Raw genomic sequence first — 25,827 nt, 5'->3', positions numbered from 1 at the left:
AAGGATGGCTCCAGTGGGAGGCTTAAAGTTGGAAGTAGTTGGGCTTCTAAAAACCTGCATACATTGTCTTTTTTTAGACCTTCTTGGAGACTCATCAGCTGATGATTATTATTTTGGTTTAAGTTTTCCAGGTCATCTGCCTTCTTCCAAGAAAACAAAAAGGAAAAGTAGAAAAGATGATTAGTAATGGAGAAGTTAAAGAAATAAAAACTGAGGTTGTGGATTACCTGCGAAGTGAAGGATTTAGTGTAGAAAATCTAACTTTGATAACACCAGAGCAGGACAGAGCAGTGGATCCCCAAATTAAGGAAAAAGCAGGAGAGTGGGAAACATCTGATCAGTTGCCATTTGAAGATGCTTTGGAGCCTTCCATAGGAAACCAGTACAAAAGTTCAGTTGGAATTGCACAGAAAGGGAAGGAACAGGAAACTGTGGCAACTCTGACACAGTCAATGTTGTGGAGTGATAGGCTAGTGAGTTCCCATATGAAAGAGCAATAGATGACAAGTGATGAAACTGAAGAGAATGTGGCATAGGAAGATGCTGTGGAACTTTCTATAGAATGCCCACAGGAAATGGAGAACAAACAATGGGCCCTCAGTTTAGAAGAAAATGAGGCTCTATATCACATCAGCGAACGCTAAAAATAGCGAATGCTGATATATCAAACTTCAAAGTCCAAAAGCTGAAATATGTGAAGGAACGGATCAGTGAATTTTTTTCCCAGGGAAAAAATTTGCTAATCCAAGAAAAATAGGGGTATACAGTCAAAATTAAGCGCAGAGCTTTGCCCCTCCACACCCCCCAACTTAAATATACCAACTCCGAGACTGCACCACAGTGGAGAAAACAGCAAAGCCTGGAAAACGGCCCAGTGAATTTTTCCCTGGGAAATAATTCGCTGATCCGTTCCTTCGCTGTTTTCAGCTTTTGGAGTTTGAAGTTCGATATATCAGCATTCACTATTTTTAGCATTCGCTGATGTGATATAGACCCAGAAAATGATGTAAGAGAAGAGTTGCTTGATTTAATAGAAATTGACAGACATATTAAGATCAATGAAATAAACAGACGACAGAAAGTCAATAAAACACAAAAAGTTAGAAGTTTGATAAATCAAATGAACACATTCATTAGGACTGTTTATAGATATTCAAGTGAAATAGCAGAAGTAAATAAAATATGTTAAAGTGTAGCTAAATTAATAACAGATAAAGTCTTTACACAAAAACACAGGGCAGTAAGGGAAAGAAAGGGGAGAAATCATGTGCTACCATGGAAGTATCGAACAGAGAAGAGGTGTCACTGTTAGAAGTGTATAGAAGAGGGAACAGATCACCAAAAATACTCAGAAAAATATATGTGATAAAAGCAATGAGCAGTATAAGAACAGATCAGGATCTATAGTGCACTATTGTAAATAATAAACTAAAAATATCAGCACAGGCAGAAAAACTTAGAAGATATGCAGATATATACAAAGGAAAAGTACAAAATAATCAATTTATTGATGACCAAAAAAAGTTTCATAGAGAGTTGGGAAACTGAGCCAAAGAAATTGAAACACCACCAAAAAAAGAAGAAATACATACATTTTGGAGAAATATCTATGAAGAGTCTGTGGAACATAACAAAGATGCTAAATGGATAGAAGAAGTAAAAGACAGAATAGGAACTTCAAATATACAGGATATGAAATGTGAGGAAGTAATGGCCAGAAAGATTGAAACAAAGTTAAGAAAAGCTCCTAATTTAAAACCCGAGGCCAAGATGCAGTACCTAACGTCTGGCTCAAAGTATTATCATATTTACATGAAGATTTAGCCATGAGTGAGAACTATTCATATGCGCACCCCAAACAGACACCAGCCTGATTAACAACAGGAAAAACAATGCTCCTACTTAAGAACAAACATGCAAACTACTCTAAAAGCTATAGACCAGTAACTTGCCTTCCAACAACATATAAACTATACACTGGAATTGATGCCAACAGAGTTTATAGTCACTTGAAGGAAACACAATCATGGCAGTAGAACAAAAGGGTAACAGAATAAAGTCATACTGAACAAAGGATCAGTTGTTGTTAAATAAAGTCATAATGGAGACTATAAAAAGGGGAAGAATCTAACTATGGCATGGATAGACTACAAAAAAGCATTTGACAGTATCCCACGTTCATGGATAAAACAGCACTTAAAAATGTATAATGTAAACTCTACACTGATTGATTACATTACAGTAACCATGAAATAGTGGCAAATTACTTTGTAGTTAAGCTATGATAAAGGGCAAATTACTATTCCAGGGATAAAAATCCAAAGGAGGACATTCCAGGGTAACTCTCTGTCACCATTGCTCTTTTGTTTTACCCCTAATCCATTAAGCTGTCTACTTAACAGATTAGGTCATGACTACAATTTGGCTCCCAAAAACAACAAAGTGTAAAGTCTTCTCATCTTCTTTTTGTGGATGATTTAAAACTCTATATTTCATCAGATGAGGAACTGAAAGCACAACTGCAAGTTGTCAAAACTTTTTCAGATGATATAAGAATGTCATTGCGGGTGCTGCAAAGAGCATTTCTGGCTAAAATCAAAGACTGAAACAATGCTAATTTCATAAGCTTTAATTGTACTTTGACTTGGAATGAAGTCCATTCCTGTCATGGTATTAGAAACCCAAAAGACTTTGAGAAATTAAAAAAGGCTTCCAGATCAGTATCATGATGGGTAATATGGTGGGATTGAATTTGAACCTGCCAAACATGTTGTTGTACAGTACCCTCTAGGGTTTGAATCATCACTCCATATTGTGTCAATAATTTTTTTTGTAGAGTCACCTGTGATTTAAGCTCAGTAATATCATCCAGCACTCAGGTAGTCAGTAAGATTAGAGTATCCAATTTAGGGCACAAATCTGCCAGAGCTAGTAGGTTCATGGTTTCCATACTGCTTACATCCACTAGACTGACTGGTAAGGATAGTGTTTTTACTTTATCACTTACGTGCATATTATATCTACTGAATGAATTTTTAGGATCACACTAAGGGCATGCAGTTTGGCTAAAATGAAATTTAATTAGATCTCCATGTCTGCAACTGTTTCAGGAAGCCACTCTCTCCATTGCATACACTCTGCCCTCTTGAAATGTGACATATTACTGCATGAGTTTGAAACAGCATTATTTTAGTATTGTAGTTAGTGCTAAAGCTATGACATAAACCATTCTTTGTAAAATCCAGGTCCTTTCTTAATGATAAACTAAGAAGAGTTGTGTTACAAAAGACAAGATAACTTGGATTGCTGGATTGTCTTTAATAAAGGAACTAATGAAAATTTTTTTCTTTTTTTGCTTATTTATTAATGCATCAGCTGGGAAGGTGAGCAGATCCAACTACTATTCTAAGTCATGACATGAACAAGGAGTAGACAAAATTCAGCTTTAGTTTACAATACAGAGACTATTAAGTGTAATATGAATATGATGAAATGTGAGATTAACAGTGTTTTGTTTATATTCAGTAGCCTACCAACTGCTCCACGGTGACCTGCGTCTACTTTCAAGTTTTGAAAAACCTAGACCTATCTGGTCTTCTATTTACTGTATAACCAACAGTTGTACAAATACTGATAATATGGACCTAAATCTACACCAACAAATAAAACTTGTTGGAATCATAGGTTCCTAACTCAATGTGTTTATTAAATGAGTTATCATTCTAGGTCAAATAAAGTACTGCTTTGGCTACCTTTAAGACTTGCCTTGATGACAGGGTGGATAGACACACATTTGCACCTGGGTTATCATCTATGACCCTGATAAATTAGGGAGCTGAGCATATGAAAAGAATGCAAGAACTTTTAAGTGCTTCTGCTTAAAAGAGCATATGGTTAGGTATGTATTGGATCTCATAATCACTTACGTAGTTTTATTCCTGTGTTCTTGTTGTTAAATAATGTAGACAAATTCAGTTCTGACATCTCTAGGTTCTTCTGCAATTTAGCCTAATATAACAAAATAACATCTACAGCCCACTTAGCGCATTTTTGAGTGTTTACATTAAGATTTTGGGCATAACTAAAAATGTGTTGTGGTTATCCTTTGCTTGGGAGGCTGTTGTATTTAGCTTTTGAGGACTTGACTGTTGAGACTAAAGAAGGACATTTTTCTCTCTTGTGCTCCCTCCCACTTACTTCTAGACAGGAATTTCTTCCTTCTGCTGTTCATAGGTTCGTAGGTAGGTACTATGCTATTGGCCCTAGGGCCTATACAAGCCCAGCCAAAAAGGTACCCTGGCTTTTGCCACCCAAGAAAATTATTTTCCTATGCCACTGTCGAGCAGAGCCACAGAAGTGATCCCTAGAGTGAATTTCCTATTTCCCATCCAATCATCAAGATTTTTCTTGAAGAGTGCTAATGAGGAGCTTTGTTTGATCTAGATAGGTAGTTTATTCCAGAGTATGGGAAGTCTCTAGGACAGGAATCTATCCCTCCGGCATATTCTGTTTATTGTAGTAACAAGGTTTAGGTCCCTAGAGCGTGTAGCTTGGAGGGATTGGGACTTCTTTAAGTGGAGCATGTCCAACACCTCTGGGTTTAACATAGCTTTATATGTTAGGCAGAGATCACCTCTGAGTAGGCAATATGCGACGGAGTAAAGCTGAAGTTTTTTGAGATGGTCTACATAGGGCATCTGTTTAAGGCCGGTAATCCACTTTGTAAGGTATTTCTGCGGCCTTTCCAGTTGTTGTAGATGTCTTGTGAGGTACATACCAAAAGGGGCGTTGTACTCTATAATGGGTCTAATGAGTGATGAGTAGAGGGGAACAATGACCTCTTTTTTTCTGGATGAGAAACCTTTTGTGATGAGGTGTGCCACGTAGAAGGATTTCCTGACTACTGTGGTGATGTGATTATCAAAGGAGAGGCTACTGTCCACCTGTGTCCCAAGGCCTCTTATCACACTTTCAGTGTTAAGTATACTACTACCTATGTTGTAGTTCATGGGTACAGAGTTTTTACCAAAGGGATGAAAATGGACTTTTTGGCATTGAGCTTGAGGCCATGGCTTCAACACCAGGCATCTGTCTCAGTGAGGCCCATTTGTAGGATGTCCACATCGTTAGGAGTTTCGATTATGGCACCTAGTTTGCAGTCATCTGCAAACTTCATTAGCCAAAGACCTTCTGTGTTAGCCTGTACTTCAGAGAAGTAGATACCAAACAGGAGAGGACCCAGGACTGAACCCTGTGGTACTCCACTTGTCACTGGCCTGAAGTCAGATTTGGAGTCTGCTACTTTCACAGTGTGGGTTCTGTCAGTGAGCCAGTTGGCAACCCATCTTGTGACATAGGGATTTATACCTAGTTTAGTGAGTTTATCTATAATTCCAGAGTTTGGGATGGTATCAAAAGCCTTGGCAAGATCTAGATACTGTGTGTGAACCACCTTACTCATGTCTATGGCTTTGGTGACTGCTTCAAAGAAGTCTATCAGGTTTAGGAGACATGATTTGCCTTTTACAAACCCGAACTGGGTGGGGTCCAGAGTTTGGAGAGTACCAATGTCTTTGTTTATAAGTTCCATGATGATATGTTCCATAGCCTTGCAGACCAGGCTCGTCAGGCTAATGGGGCAGTAGTTCCCGGGGTCCATGGTGGCTCCCCCCTTGTGGAGTGGGATAACCATTACTGTGCGACATTCAGCAGGCACAAAGCCTGAGGTGAGGCTATGATTAAACATGATACTTAGGTGGGGTGCCAGTTCATTCTGTAGTTCATGTAGAACGCAGCCTGGGATGTTGTCTGGTTCCATGGATGCTGTGTTTTTGGTATGGAGAGTGTGGGTTTTACCTGTGCAGCCTTGTTTACAGGAACTTTGCATTCTTCCAGTATAGAGATGGGCTCTTTAGGGGGTGAGAGGGGGGTAAAGTTAGCACTAAACCTATCTACCAGGATGTTGGCAATATCAGTTGGGTCTGTATATTTAGTGCCATTGTGATGTAACTCAGAGCAGATCTGAGTGTTGCCATTGAGATTCTTGACATAGCTATAGAATGCTTTGTGGTTGTCTTTAGAATCAGTGGTGATTTTGTTTTCATAACTAGCTTTGGAGGATTTTATCAGGGATCGCAGCTTCATACTCAGGCTGACCAGGGAGTTCCTCCACTCATGGGATTTTACTCTTTTTTGCAACAGTTTCTTCCTTCTCTTGTACAGTTCGTTTATGGCAGGGCTTCCTTTTTTTGGAGGATAGTGTCTTGGTTCTGTTTGGGATAGCACAATTCATGCACTCGTGTAAGTGCTTATAAAGTGCAATTGTGTAGGATTCAGTAGTCGTAACTGTATTGTCCATCTGCATGGGTGTCATGAAGTTCACCACTTCTGTCTTAAGAAGCATGAAGTTGGCTTTGGAGAAATTTTTTACCATGGTTTCCTTAATGGGGGGTGGGGGCAGGATGTGGTTATCTAGGGTAATTAGCTATTAGTCGGATCGGACCAATGAGGCATTGACTTCAGGTGTGTGACACCGGTCACTCATGTTGGTAATGACTAGATCTAGGATATTGTTGCCCCTGGTGGGGGTGTGGATACGTTGATCCAGGGCACTGGAGTTTATGAATTCCAGAAAGCGTTGAGCGAAGGAGTTGGTACATGAGTAGTTTTCCCAGTTAATGGTGGGGTAGTTGAAATCACCCATTATTAGGGTATTTGGTTTAACCCTAATATTTTCCAGTACATCGAGAAAAGAGGAGTGAGAATCCTGGGGCATGGTGGGGGATCTGTAGCAAGCTACAATTTGGATTGCAGTTTTGCCCAGAGTTAGTTGCACTTGGATAACCTCGGCTGCATTATGCTGAGTAACTAGCCTGGAGGTGTGGATATCCTTAATGAATATAGACACATCTCCGCCTTTGGTGTTCCGGTCCAGGTTACATGGCCGAAAAGTGTGGTATGAGTTATAGCCTGGTAGTGCAGGGGGGCTCTCTGGGGCCTTGAACCAGGTCTCAGTCACTGCACAGATATCGATGTTCTCCATTTTAAGGAGTGCCTCAAGTGAGTGCATTTTGAGATTTAGACTTCTAGCATTGAGTAGCATCACCCTCAGTTTTTGCTTGCCTGTTCCTGTTATGGTGCTGAATTTGTCATTTGAACCTTGCCTAAAAAAGGCAGTATAGGGGCGGCAAGAACCTTAGCCAGTATCTGGAATCCCAAGGGTGACAGGTGCAGGCCATCTCTGGCAAAGCATCGTGGTCTGTTGACCATGTCATCCCAAGCAGACAGATACTAGATCCCTTTAGAATGACACCAGAAGCTTAGCCAATTGTTGAAGTCAATATTTTTTTCCTTGTACTATGGTATCATTCTGGATGATGGCAGAATGCTACTCAGGGCTAGGGTCATACCTGCCTGGGCTACAAGATCAGAGAGCTCTTCCATGTCTCTTTTCATGTAGTCCAGGGAGGTACGTCTCAGGTCGTTCACACCAACATGGACAATGACAGGGTCATATTTGTACTTGCTGTGAAGTGACCTGAGTGCGTGGGTTATGTGGGGGGATCCTGGCACCCAACAGGCAGCTGACAGTAACCTTCTCCTTGTTTAGCCTGGTGAGTGGGACATCAGTGTGCTTGACTATAGAGTCACCTATGACTAGTGTGTTGGGTACGTTGTTTTGCCTTATTGGCTGTGGTTGAGTGGCACACTGAGTCTGCGGGCTATGTGTCATTCGGGTTGTGTTGGGGGGTGGAGGTTGCTTGCATTTCTGCTTTGGAGGTCACTGTTGCTTGAGCAGATTATTATTGAGAGCCTCCACAAATGTTTTTATGTTTCTATGTGTGGATTTTGGTGATGTAGATTTAGTGAGACTATGCGATGAGTGTGGTGTGGTGCAAGTGTTTCCCTTCTCCTCTTGACTGTCAAGTTCAGTCTTGGTTGGAGAGAGCATTACCTCCAGTTTGGCTAGATAAGTGCACCTCTCACAGGTTGTAGTGTTGGGTGGTAGAAGGAGAGGGTTGTAATTTATTTATGCCAGGGGTCCACCAGGCTAACTTGTTTTTCCAACTAGACCTGGGTTTAGTTCAGTTATACCTCTGTATAGGATTTCATGTTTTCAGGGTTGGGAGAGCTTTTAAATTACCTGTGCTATCACTTAATAGAAGGTAATTTTCCTTTAAAAAATTCTTTAAGGTTTTAAGGTTTGCTGGGGGTTCTACTATTACATTTATTTCAAAGGATGAGGACATTCTGCTTGGGGGCTGCAATGCTCCCTCATGTTTGTGAGTACTTTGTTCATAGGTTCATAGGTTCATAGGTTGGTACTAGGCTATCGGCCCTAGGGCCTATGCAAGCCTAACCATAACAATTCCCTGGACATTTTTTCCCACAATATTTACTTCTCTGGGCCCCTGTCTAGCAGGGTGACTGACATTTCATATCTCCCATCCAATCATCAAGGTTCCTTTTGTAGAGGGCCAATGAGGTGCTCTGCTAGACATGTATGGGCAGTCTATTCCAGAGTATGTGGAGTCTCTGGGTCAGGAACCTATCCCTCCAGCATGTTTTGTTCATTGTGATGACAAGGTTTAGATCCCCGGAGCATGTGGCTCTGAGGGATTGGGATTTCTTTAAATGGAGCATGTCCAACAGCTCAGGATTTGACATGGCCTTGTATGTTAAGCAGAGATCGCCTCTGAGTAGACGATATGCCACAGAGTATAGCTGGAGTTTTTTTAGACGGTCAGCATATGGCACCTGCTTTAGGCCTGTGATTCATTTAGCGAGGTATTTCTGTGGCCTTTCCAGCCGTTGCAGATGTCTTGTGAGGTGCATACTAAATGGGGCATTATACTCTATAATGGGTCTAATGAGGGATGAGTACAGTGGGACAATGACCTCCTTTTTTCTGGATGAAAAGCCCTTAGTGATAAGGTGTGCCACATAGAAGGATTTCCTGATAGTTGTGGTGATGTGGTTATCGAAAGTGAGACCACTGTCCACCTGTGTCCCTAAGTCTCTCATCACACTTTCGATGTTTAGTGTCCTGCCACCTATGTGGTAATTCATGAGTACATGTTTTTTTCCAAAGGGGATAACTATACATTTCTTGGCATTAAGCTTGAGCCCATGGCTCTGGCACCAGGCATCTGTTTCTGTAAGGCCCTTTGTCAAGGATATTTGAGCCCTAGTGGGAGTGCAGACCAGTTCCAAAGTGTTTCCATTGACAAAGTTCAGGAATCTTTGAGACTGCATGTTAGTGGTCATGTATGCTTCCCAGTTTATGAATGTTTAATTAAATTTGCCCATGAGTAGTGTGCTGGGCTGAATAGTAAGTGATTCTAGTAATTTCAGGTATGTGGAGTGGTTTTCATGGTTCATGGTTAGAAACCCGTAACTAGCAATGGTAGGGTGGGGAATTTTTGCCTATGATCAGCTGGACATGGAGTAGCTCAGTAGCTCAAGCAAGTCATCCTGCTTGACCAATCCTGAGGCGTAATTGCTTTTTATATAATGGAATCACCCCCCCACTTTTTTTTAAGAGGGTGGTCTGAATGTGTGATAGGCATTGTAACCTTCCACTGCTGGGCTGCTTTCAGCAGCCTTGAACCATGTCTCTGTAACTGCACAGATGTCAGCATTCTTCAGGGCAAGGAGAGCTTCCAAGCAGTGCAGTTTCTTGTTATGATTCCTTGCACTGAGCAGTAATACCTTCAGCTTGTCATTAGTAGAATCTGTTACATTGGTAGGTCTGTGGGCTTGGCACTGCCTAAAAAGGGACTATGGGGGTGGCAAACACCTTGGTCACTATTCAAAAACCTAGAAACAACAGATGCAGACCATCTCTGGTAAAACAACATTGTGTGTCGATTGTGTCATCCCAGGCTGACAAATACTAGATCCTCTGGGAATGACACCAGTAGCTAAGCCAATTATTGAAGTTAATCATTTTCTGTTTGTTTTGTGGTATCATTGTTGGTGAGGATAGAATGCTGCTCAATGTGAGTCTCATACCCACCTGTAACTTGTACTCAAAGAGGTCCATCATGTCTCTCTTGATATACTCCAGGGAGGTACATCTCAGGTCATTCACACCCACATGGACTATGACTTGAGTCATACTGGTACTTGTGATTGAGTGACATGAGTGCCTAAGTGATCTGGTGAATCCTGACCCCTGATGCAACTGACTGTAACCTTTTCTTTGTCCAGCCTGGTGTGGGGGTCATGCATGTGTCTCACAATGAAGTCTCCTATGACCAATATGTTTGAATGTGTGGTGTTTCACATTAGGGACTTGCTTGTGGAGACACTGTGATGTGTATGTTTATGTGTAGTGGTTGGTGTTGACTTGGTTTTGTTTGCAAACCTTTTCTGGGGGCAGCATATGGGAGGCCTCTGAAGTTTGGTAAATTACTTGTGAGTACCTCCACATATGTGGGTTTATGTGTCAAGATCTTATTTAGTAAGGGAAATGATGTGCGTGTGCTAACAACCTGTTTGCCATTTGATTTGTCAGTATGTGAGAGTCATGTCTCAATTTTTATAGCGTAACTACAGCTCTCACATGCTGTGTTTGTTTGGTTTAGGATTAAGTTGTTCTCAGTATACATAAGACAATTGGTACATTGCCTCAGGATGCCCATGTCCACAAGGCTGGCCACAGAGATAGCATGAAAGTGCCTATCCATGGTTTCAGGGTTTTTACTATGGGTTTAACCAAGGAGAAGTGTGGGTAGATTTAACTGGACTGGGATGATATCACATGGGCAAAGAATGGGTGCAATATTCAGAGTGAACTGCAGCTATCCAACAAGGCAATGCTACTTTGCGTGCAACTCAGATGATCCTAGAGTGGCAGAAGGGCTGGGTAAGGTTGCAGAAATAGTTATTCTAAGGGAAATTTTAACTGGAAAGCATTTGTGTCTATACAGGGCACTGCTAACTTGCCACTACATGGAAAGCAGCTTAGTGCAAACACTGAGCCTATATAAAACCAGAAAAACAAGTTTTACAACAGCAAACCAATCAGGGAAACACACAAAGAACGTTCAGCTAGCAACTCCCAACTTTGCTACAGCAGTCAGGAAAATCTATTAATATAAAAATGCTGGTTTTATAGCTCAAGTGCAGGGAAACCACACAATCTAGATATTACAGTCCTGTAAAACTAAGAGACACAATGTAATTAAGTTGTACAGCAGTAGTGGAACCAGTTCAGCTTTGAAACTCTACAAAAGTGCGATAAATGTAATACTTAATACAAGATTCTTATGAAATACATTAAAAATATTCAGCAGAAGTACAAAATGATACTTTTCACGCTTTTAGCAGTGGATGGCTTTATATGCAGCAGATTTTCTGTAACTCTCAAGCGAAGTAGGCAAACCAAGAGCACCTCTGAGTAATTAAGCACAAACCCATGCAAACAGTGGGCTTATATCGATAGACAGACCCAGTAAAGGAAAAGCGAAACTACAATGTTGGTGAAAGAACCAACCTAAAACAAGCAGTTAATCATATGGAAATATTTGCAAAATAACTAAAACATTAGCTTTTTTTTCTTACTGTAAGTAATGAACTCATTACACAAACAGATTCTTCTCACTTGTCTTAAATCCTATTTGCTAATTATGTCACTTATTAAAGTTGGTTAGAGTGTGCCCCCTTAGATATTTAATATAAGCCTGCAAATATTTAGCAGTAGTGGTACTATTAAAAAGAAGATATTTTATTTTCATTGTAAGGTTTTGATTGCTGTAGTGTAACCATAACTATTGAAATACCACTGAGCTATTTGTTTAATCAAATTTTAACTATGAGTTGTTCAGACACAGAACATTTCATATGCTGCTGTATATTGCCTGATCCACTTAAATAAAGACCCCACCATCACCCAACAGCTCACTGTCTAGCAATGCAGTAAACATTTTATTAAAAAATATGGCCTGCTGTAATACAGTTTAGTAAGCTTTATTGAAGTTTTATTGTGGAAAAGTAGCTGAAAGCTTAATTGCTTCTGTCTTCCATGCAGACTAAACTTCTGGATTCCCTTTTTTTATCTACTGCTGCATCAAAACAGTATTGCTATGCTTTTTCCTCTTATGTTGCCATTTGTGAGCACTGGATCTTACTCAAAGAGAATACATAGAATGCCTATCAGTATTGCGGATAAGAAGTGTTTTTGCTGTTATTCATAAGGTCATTTGTAAACAGAGATTTATTGTTTTCTCACTAACAACCTCAATATATACATCTGCCAACAATTTATGTTTTCGAGAATTCCTGTAATTCTCTTAGTAAAAACGACGTAGCCTTTCAGAAGCAGTGCATGTTTGTTGACTCATTAATCATGTATCAGTACTTGACTTAATTCTGTTTGGTTGCAGCATGTGTGGCCAGATCATAAGCAGAAGTAATTACTGTTTTGTTTGGACTCTGGCACACAGCACAAAAGGGGCCATAACTATTGTCAGGGAGAAAACATCAGATAGTTGCTTTCAGCTTAGCTTCTTATTATGTTAAGGTTTCGTGGCAAGAATCCAGCAACAACATTCTTACTGTAACTAAAATGAACACCAATGGATATTCTTGCTTGCCCTGTTTACCCTTTTTTTTCCCCAAAAATGATTTATGTTCCAAAGAACAGTGTTCAGCCTATAAACTTACAACATTTAAGCTAAGGAGTCATATGAGATTTTCTAATGCCACATGAGAATAACTGTGTATTACCTGGAGAGCTTTGATATTCCATCACTTAATAAAGACTATCGCAGTGATATAATATATAGGAGGTGTATAACTCTATGATGCCAACATAGGTGAGTAAAAGACAATCAGAAAAGAAAAAGGTCGGCTCATTGCAATTCAGTTATCAAAAATATGCAAGATAAAATATATAAAACTAGCTACAGTATTTATTCTGAGAAGAAAAGCGCCCTTATGACCCACACACAAGATACAACACCCCCGCAAGGACCATAGCCCTGGCCCTAACCCTAGCCCTAGTTTTAACCAATATCTAACCCTAACTCTAACCCTAAACCTAATATGTTTATAATTAGGTTAGTCTATACTTAGGTACGTTTGGGGGTTAGATTTAATGCAGATTTAATATGTAGAGTAGAATAATGAAAGGTTACACTCTGTCTCAGTGACTAAAATTTTTACCTTACAGCTCCAGAAATCTCAGGTTGACCTCTAGTCACTGTTTACACAAAGTTTGTATAGTCTCTCATTGGTTTGGTGGATTTTCTCAAAATACAGTGTTTTTCTCCAAAGATTGTTAATTGACTTACTTTTATAAATTCACTTTATAAACATAAAGTCTGTGTGTAAAAATTTCATCTACCATTACAGCAAGATGTGCTGATAATATGCACCAAATACATAAAACCTTAAGCCACATCATGGCAGCAACATTTTGAAACAAACAACTGATTCTTCATCAATAATTCATATTCAACTTGTTCCATAATTTACCAGACCTGAAAAGACATACTGGTCTATAAAAAATAAAATATAATAACTGTGCTGTTCATTAATGTGTCTATTAGAGTTACTTACTTACTTACTTATTGTAAACTACAGTTAAAATATTTGAAAGTATTAGTGTTCACAAGTGGATCATTCAAGATTAAAGGTTAACATTAGAGATGGACACTGTTGTGTTGTTAGGCAAAAAAGGCAAAGGGCAGCTCAGACAAAGATCTGACCAACACTCACCAGGATCCCTTGCCATTTTGGAAACAAACTTCATTGTATATATTTGATGGCTAAATCACTTATATTGGTTTTCATATGAGATACCTGACTGATACCTTACTGTAGACATTGGAGATCATTAAAGGGTTAATGTGGTGCTTTCATTCAGGGATAGATGTGCATAGCTCATTCAGAAAGTTATGCAGGTCAGATTACAACAGGCCATCACTTGTAGTGTTGCGAGAATGTGGACTGGACAGAAGTCTCATAAGTAAGTTATGTTAAGAAAAAGCTGTCGTATGGAAATTGGTGATGTGCAGTAAACTATGTGCATTAGCCTCAAAATGATTAAGTTAAACCTTTTATTTAATGATGTAAAGAAGTTATTTGTGATTTTCTTTTCGAGTGCAGTCAGGCTAATTAAAAAAAAGCTATTAAATTATCTGTCAAAGGCATGAAAAGCTTGTAAAATGTAAACTATTTTCCACACCAACTAGAGATTTAGGAGTCTGAGCTTAATTTGTATTTCAGATGTATTTATTGTGGCAGGCAAAGTTCCCCACAACAGCATAGAAGGGGCTCTCATTTAATGAATTTTGGGATCACTGATATCTGCTATTTCTGACCAGTAAGGGCAAACCTTCTTTTTGTCAGTGACAAGCTGATCAACATTTAGAACATGGAGACCAAAAGGTCACTGGCATCTGGTAATGGCAATTTTACTCAGAGAAGCGTAGAAAGGTGAGTATTGTATTCTTCTCACTTTCTCCTTCTTGTTTTTTTCTCAATTTTTTTTTTATTTTTCAAATACATTTGAATGAATTCCGTAGTATTTATACATACCATCTTAAATAACTATGTACACTATTTACATTAGCCTGACACTATAACAGATCTTAATGTATACAGTTCAGTAGCGGATCCAGGAATTTGCAAAAGGGGGGACGCTGTCTAGTGAGATGGCTACCGGATGGGAGTGGGAAAGTGGGACACTGGGTTTGGTGGTTGCGGAAAGATCACCTTATGAAGCTCAGACATCATGTGTGGAAGAACAGCAGCATGTAGTCAGTTGCAGATGATTTTGTACCCAAAATAGAAGAGACCAGTTGGCATAATGGTTAATGTCTTTGCCTCCCATGCACCAGGTACAAGGTTTGATCCTGACCTCTGACCAATGTCAGTTTGCATGTTCTCCCTGTTTCTTGGTGAAGTTCCCCCCACCTCTGAAATACATGCTGAGTTTTTCCATCTCAAAACACTTACCAACAAATGGAGCTATGGGCAGCAGTACAGACTCTACATGGTGCCCTATAGGGGAAGAGTTGTACAGACCAACCGCTTTGGGCATCTACTGTGGTGCTCAGTATCCTCAAGATAGGAGAACATGGATAACAGAGTGTGCGCAGTGAAAGAGCTAGCCACTTGATGGTGTAAAATATGGCTCTAGGTGAGTCGGTCACAGTGTAGAGCACATACATGTAGAGATAGCACAAGTATTTTCGATGCATACTTGGAACACAAGACAAGTGCTCTGGCTTTTATTGTTTGCCCTTACAGTCAGCTTGTTTCCATGAAAACATAAGTATGAAATGCTCAGCTTCCTGAGCTGTAGACTCTTCAACACACATTGAATATTCATTTGCTAATGGAAAACTTTACATTTCATTCAGTGTTCTATTATTTACTTGCAAAAAAAAAAAATACTAGATTCAGTTAAGTGCATTAATCCAGACATTCAGCTATGCAAAACTAACAGAAAACATATCAACTCTACAAATATTATAATTCGTGTACTTTCACACCCCATCCCAACCTCAAAACCCCAAGATTACAAAACCGATATTGTCTCCAAACAGATGAAAAAACAAATACCACGGCCGGACTGCAGAGAAACGTTTTAAAATACTTTAATTTAAATGCTTGAAAATAAAAATAACGTTTTTCGTCCTGTTTGCATACAGGACTTCTTCAGAAAGCTCACACAGTTGAAAATTTTCAAAGTGTAGTATTTATACAATGTTTCTAAAAAGCGCGCAAAATTTTTTATTAACGCTTATCTTCTTAAAGGAATATATGTACATACATACTGACAAAAAGAGAGAGACTGGACTACTTCATTTTACGCTGACAACTTTACAAATCCCTTTATATACATATATATATATATATATATATATATATATATATATATATACATATATATATATATATATATATATATATATATACATATTCTTTCTAGATAGGGAAAAATTATAACATAACCAACATTCATATGCCTATGATTCAATATTTCCAATATTCTAAAGGTGTGAAATACACGAAAAATTAATTAAATATTTAGATAAATTTATGTGCAAATGTATGTGTAGATCTATATGTATTATGCATATCGAAAAATGTAATGGATCTGTTAAAATTTATATATGTGTTGTATATACACATACGATATGTGTTTTATGTTATGTGTACACATATACACACACACTCACACACCCATACACACACACACACACTCACACACACACACACACACACACACACACACACACACACACACACACACACACACACACACACACACACACACACAGCCTATTAACTTAAACATGCTTTTATCCAGCCTTTACTGTCTTTTTACATTCAAATGCCTACATTTCTTAAAACTAAAAAATAAGGAAAATGGAACTTGTCACTTTAGTATCTTTATCACATACAACAATATCTGATTGACTGATAATTTTATGATCTTCTTATGTAAACAAGGCAAGTTTCTCACCTCTGTGTGATTCATAACTGCTTTTTTATATATTTCACTACTGTGCACTATTGCCTTATAACAAGTGACCTATGACCTTTTCCATCTACTTTGCATTTCACAAAGATGCTTGCTGTATATTCCAGATTTGCTTTATCCCGTTACTAAACTATTTATCTTGGCCACACCAAAATCATGTGTCCAGTACCACTTGCTGGCCATGAAGACTATATATATATAACACATACAAAAAATGCAACATTTTAATTTTGCCCAGAAAGAAAATCTTGATAGCTTTACAGTAGACAGGAATACAGTATGGACTTTAGTGTGTTTGTATAGCCCATATAGAAATGCTAGGGAAGATGAATGGTCTCTCTATATCTGTGGAGACCAGGGTATAGACCTCACCATTTGCCATGGTGATCTTCTAGAAACAAATTAATGATGCACTTGGTGTTTTTCAGGTTCCTGTTGGAAAGTCAGGATCAGTTTATTTAGCTGCCTATTTTGCCTCAGGAGAGAACCTTAACCCTGAAAGCCTTGAACAAGATGATACATTTTCCTGAGGAATTTGGTGTAACAGACTGCACGCTTAGCTATTAAGGCCACATCTGACTGATGGTGGAGGGATTACTAAAACAGCAGGGGCTAACATTCCATCATCTGCTAGGTAGTGTGTGATGCACAGACCTTTGAAAATACTGACATCTGTAACATCATTGAAACATGGTTTCAGTGCAACGCTAACTCCCCCTTCCTAGCAGGATTTAATAGATAACATTCATTCTTACTCCCTTACGTGTGTGTGTGTTTGTGTGTATATGCGTGTGTGTGTGTGTGTGTGTGTGTGTGTGTGTGTGTGTGTGTGTGTGTGTGTGTGTGTTACAGTCATGCCTCTCAAGTGTACCTCATTATGAGGAACGTACCTCATTTGGGGTCTTAAAAAGTTCATGTTTCACGAAGTTCCAATAAGTTCCACATTGAAACAGTCTGTAACACATTCAGTTTTGGGAATTTTTTTAAGTGAAATCCATGGTAAATAGAAATAAATCATATTAATTCATTAAAAGATCTTTATAAGTAAAACCAGCATATTTTAACCATCCTATGACCTTCCTAGCTGAAGTTGTTAGTAAGCCATTAGTACGTGATCCACATTTTGCCCATTTGTTCCACATTATGAGGGCTAGTGTTCCTCATTTTGGAGATAGAAGGTTGAGAGCTATGGTTACAGTAATACAAGTTAACACCTTTATTAAATCATCACTTCAGATGTAGGCAAACATACATACATCAAAAGAAAAGAAATTTTTTTTTCCATTTATATACATTATATATTAAATCTATGTTTTGTTTCTTTGCAACAACTATCATTTAATCCAGCATGACATAAATTGCTCATTTCCTGTCTTTCTTAAAACCTTACTCTTTCTCCTGAACATATTTTTTTGCATGTATTCATGTATTGTTTCCACAATTCCAAGTATTTATATGTACTTTGTTCCGTCCCTCTTCTAAAGATCCCACTTTTAGTACTTTAATCTATTTCACAGTATTGAGTACTTTAAAATAGAGTTAGTTTAGATTCTGATTTCCATTTTCTAGTTATTGCTATTTTTGGCAGTTGATAGAATTAAACTTAATAAGGCTTTACTATGTCTAGACAATTTGGATCCTGTGTCCCAGCTCAAAAAAATCATCTCCTCAGTTACAGCCATTTGGTGCCCCCCAATATTTATGACAACAGCATTCTCTGGTGAATTTTTAAAATCTGCAAGCTTAATACACTCCCAAAAAACATGTTCCCATTTAACTTTTTCTTCCCCATAGCATCTCCAGCATTTGATATATTAACAACCATGCAGAATATTATATTCATAAAGTTGCAGAATATATTCTAATAAATAAGGATTAGTAAATGTCCACTATTGCATTTTTCCTTTACTTCATCTTAATCTTTAACTAAGCCTCCTCCATAACTTTTAACCTACTAGCACAAAAAAATCTGGACAAAGCCTAAAAAATGGAAGGACAAAGCCTCCCCAAATAGGAACATATTTTAAATATTGCTCTTATAAACTTAGAAAGTTGTTAGAATAAAAGCCCCTGCAATTTCTGAATGATAATTCAAACTCAGATGCTTGTTGTTATTCCAGTCCCTTTTCATACTTTATCTAAGGCACATCTGATGCCAGTTTAAACCCATTACTTGAAAGAATACATTTCTTTCCTTGCTCATGATTTTTGTTCAGTCCAGCAGTAGATTAAAAGGTTGAAGGACTGACTTCACTGAAGAACATTTAGAGCCTGACCTCTGAATTAATTTAACTCTTTCTCCCTCTGTTATTACAACACAGACACTGACAGAATATGAGAATGTGAATTAATATACATTTCCTAAAGTAAAAAAAGTTTGTAACTCAAATTATTGTCATTATTTATTAACTTTAATCCACCACCTTTTCTCTAAAAGTCACCAGTTTTGGGAGGGATTAAGAGGGACAGAGATAAAAATGAAGTCAAAATCAAAGATGTCCCTATAAGTCAAGGACAGCTGAGATGTTTGATAGGAACATTCCTTCAAAATAGGGACAGTTAAGAGATCCGTGACAAGTTACCAGCACACTTTCAAGACAAACAGTAATATCAAATGTAGTAGTGATTATTGTCAGGAATAACTTTTCCGTCTTCCTTTAGCCATTCTATTCAGATTAGGTGCGAGGAATAAACTGCACACAATTCACTCACCTGTATAAAATGCCTCTTCCTGAAATGTGACTAACTATTGAAGGTACATGCCACTTTTTAAACCAAACATCCACCACTTGTTTTGACCTAAATTTCTGCAAAGCCCTGTAAGGATCTGAACTCACAAAAAGAAAATGATTCTAATATCTGTTACAGCTTCAGTAAACAAATAACGCATGTATTAATGCAGCACTGGACTTTCTCATCTGAATGATTTAGCAACCCTTATCACTGTCTACTGGTGACTACTTTCATTGCATTTCTCGCCGAAAATTGTTTTGTTGAGATAGAATTCTGCTGCCCTCTGCAGTATTAAAGTTCAAAGGAGGAGCCCATTGTTTTAAAGCTGAGGAGATGGAGAGTCAGTCACTTCTGTAACAAGTTTGAATGTTCAGTGGGCAGGACTTCCCTGCACCTATATTTTAATTGTTGTCTTTAGACGCAAGCAGTAAAATAGACCAGTTTTAAAATGGAAAAGTAAAAAGAAAACTTTGCAACTTTTAGCAGCAAAGTATTTGCATATTTTTTCATTAATATTAACATTTTGTAGAGAGAATTGGTATAAGTGTTCTGAAAATTACAGAATGTTAGACATTATGCAAGTTATGCACATCGATGTGGAATCCTGTAGGGCTCATTGGCTTCTGCCTAGACGTTAGTGATACGTTAGGGATAGGTGGTAATCGAGGTCATCCACTAGCTTGTATGTATCCTACCAGCCAACATGCTTTCATTCAACAACGGAGAAGCAGTGCAGGAACTTCATTTAGATCAGATGACTGCAATCTCCAATCGCATCTCTGATGCGTGAATCATGAGAAGCAAAACGATGGTAAGCTGAAAAGGAAAATGTACCATTTTAGATGTACATTTTCCAGTTTCAATAATGGTGCATTGTATTTCTTTCTTTTTTTTTTTTTTTGCTGTATAACATCAGAGCTTTAAAAAGGGGGTGGCACGCTCCCCTGCGCCAATGCTTAAATCTGCCACTGCAGTTACTTTATAAGTATGTCCAATCCATTATCAGAGTGTCTGATCAATTATTGTATAGTGTCAATCAACGATAAGACTTTTCCCCAAGGGTTGTTAATAAATGGCTTTGGATAAATTCTTAGTTCTTTAATTTTAATTTCCAATAATGCTGTGGTCTTTAGTAGGCTGTTAAAGTCTTCCAGAGCTGGTATTGTGTTTGTGTTCCATCTTCTTGTTATACACTTCCTTGAAATTGCAAGTATAGTCCATACTAGATACGCTTGACCTATTCAAATGAGGGCCTACGTTCACATTTAATAATACAAGAGCTGTAGTTAAATAAAATGATTCATTAAATAAAGCTTGTAGAAAGTTATTAATACCATTCCAAAATGGCTTAATTTTAACACAATCAAAGAAAATGTGGTTCCAATCTGCATTGTGTAGTTGCTCATATCCCCAACATATTCCTTTTATGGAAGAATTAATTTTATTGATTCTGTCTGGGGTTAAGAATGCTCTGTGTAAGCATTTCCATTTAAAAATGTTCTAGTATTGTGTAAAAGATGTATATTTTATCAATAATAAGATATTAGTTTTAATATCTTCAGTTAAATGTATTGAGTGTCCTTTTGTTATATATTTCTAATATAAGGTTTTGGGTGTTGTTATATAGTTTATCAATATTTTGTACAATTTTGAAATACTATTTCCCATGTCAAAGTCATTATATATGATTTCATATATGTATTTCATAAATTTAGGTATTTCTTTAAATGAAGAATTGTTAATTATTATACTTAAATCTTGCGAATATGACAGAATACTCTGTAAAGTTAGCCAGTCCTGTTGTGGAATTTTGTATGCTGTTTTTATCACTTGCATATCTAAAACTTTTAGTTCTTTGATACGTTGGAGCCAACAAACAAATTCTTTCTGTTCGCAGGAATTAATAATTTCTCTATATATTTTATGTGGAAAGTTATTTGTGACTATAAATGGTGTTAAAAGATCAAACCAGATTTTTAAATCTGTATTTGCATTAATATGATGCCAACATAAGTGAGTAAAAGACAATCAAAAAAGAAAAAAAGATGGCTCATTGCAATTCAGTTATCAAAAATATGCAAGATAAAATATACAAAACTAACTACAGTATTTATTCTGAGAAGAAAAGTGCCCTTATGACCCACACACAAGATACAACACCCCCACAAGGACCATAGCCCTAGCCCTAACCCTAGCCCTAGCTTTAACCAATATCTGGCCTTCTTCAAAAGCAACCTTGACGATTGGATGGAAGATAGGAAATTCACCCTGGGGATCACGTCAGTCACCCTGATAGACAGAGGTACAGAGAAGTAAATATTGTAGAAAGAAATAGCCAGGGAATTGTTATGACCAGGCTTGTATATGCCCTAGGGCCGATAGCCTAACACCAACCTATGAACCTATGAATCTAACCCTAACTCTAATCCTAAACCTAATATGTTTATAATTAGGTTAGTCTATACTTAGGTTAGTTTGGGGGTTAGATTTAATGTAGATTTAATATGTAGAGTAGAATAATGAAAAGTTACACTCTGTCTCAGTGACTAAAATTTTTACCTGACAGCTGCAGAAATGTCATGTTGACCTCCAGTCACTGTTTACAGAGAGTCTATATAGTCTCTCATTGGTTTTGTGGATTTTCTCAAAATACAATGTTTTCCTCCAAAGATTGTTAATTGACTTACTTTTATAAATTCACTTTATAAACATAAGCTTGTGTGTAAGAATGTCATCTACTATTGCAGCAAGATGTGCTGATAATAGGAACCAAATACATAAAGCCTTAAGCCACATCATGGCAGCAACATTTTGAAACAAACAACTGATTCTTCATCAGTAATTCATATTCAACTTGTTCCATAATTTACCAGATCTGAAAGGATATACTGGTCTATAAAAAATAAAATATAATAACTGTGCTGTTCATTAATGTGTCTATTATATTTACTTACTTATTGTAAACTACAGTTAAAATATTTGAAAGTATTAGTGTTCACAAGTGGATCATTCAAGATTAAAGGTTAACATTACGGATGGACACTGTTGTATTGTATTGCAAAAAAGGCTAAGGGCAGCTCAGACAAAGATCTGACCAACACTCACCAGGATCCCTTGCCATTTTGGAAACAAACTTCATTGTATATATTTAATGGCTAAATCACTTATGTTGGCTTTCATATGAGATACCTGACTGATACCTTACTGTAGACGTTGGAGATCATTAAAGGGTTAATGCGATGCTTTCTTTCAGGGATAGAAGTGCATAGCTCATTCAGAAAGTTAGGCAGGTCAGATGACAGCAGGCCATCACTTGTAGTGTTACGAGAATGCTGACTGGACAGAAGTCTCATAAGTAAGTTATGTTAAGAAAAAGCTGTCATATGGAAATTGGTGATGTGCAGTAAACTATGTGCATTAGTTCCAAAATGATTAAGTTAAACCTTTTATTTAATGATTTAAAGAAGTTATTTGTGATTTTCTTTTTGAGTACAGTAAGACTAATTTAAAAAAAAGCTGTTAAATTGTCTGTCAAATGTAGAATTGTACTGCTTAGCCCTGCTTTGTGAAATCCTGAGAGAAGATAAATGGCATGGCATGAAAAGCTTGTAAAATGTAAACTATTTTCTGCACCAACTAGAGATTTAGGAGTCTGTGCTTAATTTGTATTTAAGATGTATTTATTGTGGCAGGCAAAGTTCCCCACAACAGCATAGAAGGGACTCTCATTTTAACATAGTGCATTTTGGGATCACTGATATCTGCCATTTCTGACCAGTAAGGGCAAACCTTCTTTTTCTCAGTGACAAGCTGATCAACATTCAGAACATGGAGACCACAAGTTCACGGGCATCTGGTAAAGGCAATTTTACTCAGAGAAGTGTAGAAAGGTGATTATTCTATTTTTCTCACTTTTTCCCTCTTGTTTTTTTCTCAATTTTTTTTTTATTTTTCAAATACATTTGAATGAATTTCATAGTATTTATACATAACATCTTAAATAACTATGTACACTATTTACATTAGCCTGACACTATAACAGATCTTAATGTATACAGCTACTTTATAAGTATGTCCAATTCATTATCAGAGTGTCTGATCAATTATTGTATAGTGTCAATCAAAGATAAGACTTTTCCCCAAGGGTTGTTGATAAATGGCATTGGATAAATTCTTAGTTTTTTAATTTTAATTTCCAATAATGCTGCAGTCTTCAGTAGGCTGTTAAAGTCTTCCAATGTTGGTATTGTGTTTGTATTCCATCTTCTTGTTATACTCTTCCTTGAAATTGCAAGTATAGTCCATACTAGATACATGTTTGACCTATTCAAATGAGGACCTTCATTCACATTTAATAATACAAGAGCTTTAGTTAAATAAAATGATTCATTAAATAAAGCTTGTAGAAAGTTATTAATACCATTCCAAAATGGCTTAATTTTAATACAGTCAAAGAAAATGTGGTTCCAGTCTGCACTGTGTACTTGCTCACATCTACAACATATTCCTTTTATGGAAGAACTAATTTTACTGATTCTGTCTGGGGTTAAGAATGCTCTGTGCAAGCATTTCCAATTAAAAACTTTCCAGTTTTGTATAAAGGATGTATATTTTGTCGATAATAAGATATTTGTTTTAATATCTTCAGTTAACTGTATCGAGTGTCCTTTTGTTATATATTTCCAATATGAGTTTTTGGGTGTTGTTATATAGTTTAGCAATATTTTGTAAAATTTTGAAATACTGTTTCCTATGTCAAACTCATTATATATGATTTCATATATGTATTTCGTAAATTTAGGTATTTCTTTAAATGAAGAATTGTTAATTATTCTACTTAAATCTTCTGAATATGACAGAATACTCTGTAAAGTTAGCCAGTCCCGTTGTGGAATTTTGTATGTTGTTTTTATTACTTGCATATCTAAAACTTTTAGTTCTTTGATACATTGGAGCCAACAAACAAATCCTTTCTGTTCACAGGAATTAATAATTTCCCTATATATTTTATGTGGAAAGTTCTTTGTGACTATAAATGGTGTTAAAAGATCAAACTAGATTTTTAAAGCTATGTTTACATTAATAATTTTCCTAAATGAGTCAATGCAATAATTAATCATATGAGTTTTAGTGGGTTTAGTTATGTTATATTGCATACTAATTCATATGTGCCATGGCAAATTTTTATCTATTTGAAATTTTTTTTTGTAAATCAAATTCATCTATTGCTATTACAGTTGGGAATTCTTTCCAGTTTGCAGAGTAATTTGGACTTATCTAATCTGAGATTGTTTTAGATATTGGTGCTTTTATATATGTTTCTATATCAGGAAAGGTTAATCCTCCCTGTTTCCATGGTCTGATATGATGTATTAAAGCTATTCTGTTTCTTTTTGGAAATCATAAAAATGTTATTCAGCATGAATTTCTTTAAGTATATTCCTTTCTGGTAACAGTTGTATTGCCAAGGCTATTTATAGGATCTTGGGTAGTAAAACCATTTTTATTAACTGTAGTCTATCTTCAAATGTTAATATTATTTTGTTCCATTTTTCCACAGAGACTAATTGCATTGATGATATTATTACATTTTTTGAGACAAATTCATTATTATCCTTGCATAACACAATTCCTAGAAATTGTAATGTAAATTCTTGCTTCCCTATGATGTGATCCCCCTTAGTCTGCATTTTTTTATTTAAAAAAAATAAAAAAAATTGATTTTGGTTTATTGAAATGGAGTCCTGAAGTCATGTGAAATTTGTCAATTATTATATCTAATTCTTCTAATGTCTTTTGTATTAGATAACGTTAGTAATATGTCATCAGCAAATAGCATTACTTTAGAATTATATTGTTCCTAAACATCTATTCCTTTGATTTTTATATTGTTACAAATTGAATCTGTCAATATTTCAATAGCCAGAGCAAATAGAATTGATGACATGGGACATCCTTGTTTAGTGTCTTTTGTTGTATGTATAGATTCAGAGGTAAAAGGACCTAACTTGACATACGCTAAATTATTTGTATATATATATTCTTTAGGAGATGAACAAAGGATGCAGGAAATTCAAATATCATTAGGATTTTGAATAAATTGTCCCAATTTAGGGAATCAATGGCTTTCTCTATATCTAAGCCAATTATGAGTGTTTATTTTCTTTACTAACATAATCTATAAGATAAATTATCCTTTTAATATTGTCATGTGTGTGTCTATGATATATAAATCTAGTTTGATCATTATTTATTGTTTTGGATAGTGGTATTTTCATTCTGTTTGTTAATATTCTCATAAATATCTTATAGTCATTATTTAATAATGATATAGGTCTATATGAGGTACAGAGGTTTGGGGATTTGTTTTCCTTTATTAGTGGAGTGATTAAGGAATATCTCCAAGAGGGTTGTATTAAAGCTTGTGACTGAATTTCTAATAGAGTTTTATGGATGAGGGATAGTATCTTTGAAGGAAAAAGTTTATATATTTTCATAATTATGCCATCTATCCTCTTTTATTGTATCTCTAATTTTTTTGTAGGATATGGGTGCTTGCACATCTAGTTTTAATTTTTCTGGTATTTTTTTAT

Source organism: Protopterus annectens, chromosome 7.part1 (genome assembly GCF_019279795.1).
Source record: "Protopterus annectens isolate FY-2018-M chromosome 7.part1, PAN1.0, whole genome shotgun sequence".
In the NCBI taxonomy this organism is placed as follows: domain Eukaryota; kingdom Metazoa; phylum Chordata; order Ceratodontiformes; family Protopteridae; genus Protopterus; species Protopterus annectens.
Note: the sequence above shows the minus strand (reverse complement) of the source record.